General features: G+C 36.3%; 1 pseudogene; it reads right to left on the reverse strand.

The window, feature by feature from the left end:
- Window positions 1-1,491: 1,491 nt before the first annotated feature.
- Window positions 1,492-2,301, reverse strand: LOC144556907 (auxin-responsive protein SAUR32 pseudogene; annotated as a pseudogene).
- Window positions 2,302-2,805: the final 504 nt, after the last annotated feature.

Genomic DNA, 2,805 nt, shown 5'->3' on the forward strand with positions numbered 1-2,805 from the left:
GACTGATAAAAAGGATATGTCAGTAAGTCAGGCATGTGCTCAAGGGAATTGGGACTTACACATAGGACAGGGGTTAACAGAACTGGAAGAAAAAGAAAGAGATGAGCTGATGCAAAGATTGAACAATGTAGCATTAGAACGGAATACCAAAGGGCAATATTGGAATTGAACCAGAAAGGGGTTAAACAAATGCAGGTGGTGTTCTGCTTTGTATTGTGGAGGTAGCGGTGTGCAAGAATTAATATCTAGAGATGAACAAAAACCTCCACAAATACTGGCGAATGAAATGAGAAGAGAATATAGAAGCTGGGTTGTTGTTTTTCCTTCCATGTTTTGTACTCTTTTGTTGTTTAAATTTTCATTCAGGATTTTAGTCTTTTATTCCTTTTCTTTTTTAAATTTCGTGTTTCTTAATTAAACTGTATCTTTTGACACATCTTGTGTCTTATTAATGAAATAGCATCATAAGGATGCTAGGCCTTCACTTTTGTTTGTCAAAAAAAAAAAAAAAATGGAGGTTGGGTTAGGATTTTTTTTTAAGGCAAGACATGTGGGGTGGACGGTACATCATAAAAACCGAATTATTGATTCGGTTTATTCAGGCACTTCTAAAAAAAACGAATCAATAATTCGATTTTTTATGACATATATCGAAATATTACAATTCATCCAATTTCTTATATTATTTTAATTAGTTTCTATAGATTAAAAAAATCTGCATGTCATGCATGCATGTTGCAAAACTGTAAAACACATTAATTGCACTGTTTAGAATTTAGGTTTCTCGGTCTCTCTCCTTTTATGACGAAATATTAAATAACATAAAACAAAAGCAAAATCTAGTACTCTCTCTAACTCTCTCTCTGCACTTTCTCGTGAATAAGCGAGTAATATTAATGTTCCAGAAGGGAGAGAGATATATACTGGCGCTGTGACCTTCTGGGACCGGGCTAAATGGGTTCCAGAAGGGTGTGGGCGCCGGTCCCAGAAGCCTGTGGTCAAATCCGTCCCCGTTGTTTTATTTTTTTGGATTTTTTGGAGTCTTCTGTGACCGGCGATCGGACCAGTCTCAAATATCGGTTCCAGATAAGTAGTTTTGCTGTAGTGAATATTAATGTTCATGTGTTAATAGACTGAACAACAACCATATAACAACTAGGCAGTAGGCGCCTAAAGAATTCAATCAACCTATAAAATTTATTGACAAACTAATTTGATAATTTTTATAACTAATAAATCATTTAAACGTTTTGATAATTACAATATTGTAATATAATATACAATATCCCATATCATTCACATAAAACATAATAAAATTTAATTGTATAAAAATCAGATGCACAATTAATTTATACGACAAATAATATATGTATAAAACCGTTGTTGAGATTGTTTGAGTTTTGAGTCATGGATCGAAATCTTAATTTTATCAGAAGGCATTATTAACAGTACCCGGAGAGAAGACAAATTTTTTTTTTTTTTGAAAGAACATGCCTTAATAAAGTTAAAGGTAGTACTTAATTAATTAAAAGCGATACAAGATGGAACAAAAAGATGAAACTTCTCTCTCAATTCCATCCCATTTCCTATTTACACATCAGTTTTGAAGCAGCGGTACAGAAAAGGAAAAAAAAAGAAAAAAAAAAGATACTGCACATCTCTATATATATAGCTAACAACTTAATTAAGCTCTGAAGCACCCAACTATTGGGAAGTGATGATGATGATGATTCAACCCATGCTCTTCATGGCCATGTCCATGACCATGCATGCCATGAGCAATACCAGTATCTTTGTCAATGATTCCCTGTACCTGTCGAAAGTGCTCCACGTGGCACGGTATAGTAATTGCTCCTTTTTGTTCAAAACCGTACTCCTCTTCAGCCTCCTTCAAGAGGGAGAGAAAGAGCGGGTGATTCAGGTAACCCACCGGTACGACGAACCGTTGCGGCTCCTGCCCGCCCGTACCGACCAGTATTCCCATGCAACCCTTCGGTGGTACTGTACCGTTATTACTGTGTTCGTCCTTTATGTGCAAGTGCACCCCCATGGTATACTTTCTCAGACGAAAGGTGGATCGATCTAAGTTTTAATTTGATCGTTGAAAAATGGTGGTTTTGGGATTAAACTATTAGAAATTGAAAGGCCAGGTGTTGGAGCTTGTAACTGAGAGGTGGAAAAATTTGGATTGAGATATGAAGAGCTTAGACATGTTGACTAATTAGGGTTTTGTGAAGATAAAGAAGTATGTGGTAATGTACGTGGTATGTGTGAGTTTTGGATTAAGATGGAATGGGAAGAGGGTTTGGATTAGTGTATATTTATAAATGTAGGGGGAGGAGAGAGAGAGATTTAAGCAAGTCAGGTCGGTTGGCTTGGAATTTGGCCAAGGTCAATAATTTAAGATGGTAAAACAAAAAAAAAAAAAAGTAGAGGAAGACTTGGGTTGACAAAAATTATAAAAAAATAGGGAAATGATTTGTTTCCCCATTCGGATCACCCGGATGGGTCAGCAATATCTCCAATGATGAGATGAAACAAGTTGTGCTTAAGTGCTTTGCAAATTATAAATAAAAAATATCTGTATTATGAGAATTTTGAAATTGAAATAACTAATTCAAGTTACTTAGACTCATCTCCAGAAGGGGGTAGTGGAGGGGAAGAAACTGCAGCAAAGGGGAAAACTCTCAAAATCTGGTCAGCTCAGACCAACTCTCTTGCTTCAGAAGAGGAGATTGAATCGGAGAGGGAGCGCGCACTGTTCAGAGGAGAGAGACTAGACAGATTTGGGTGAAATCTGTCACC

The sequence above is a fragment of the Carex rostrata genome, chromosome 7 (assembly GCF_964058835.1).
Source record: "Carex rostrata chromosome 7, lpCarRost1.2, whole genome shotgun sequence".
NCBI lineage: Eukaryota > Viridiplantae > Streptophyta > Magnoliopsida > Poales > Cyperaceae > Carex > Carex rostrata.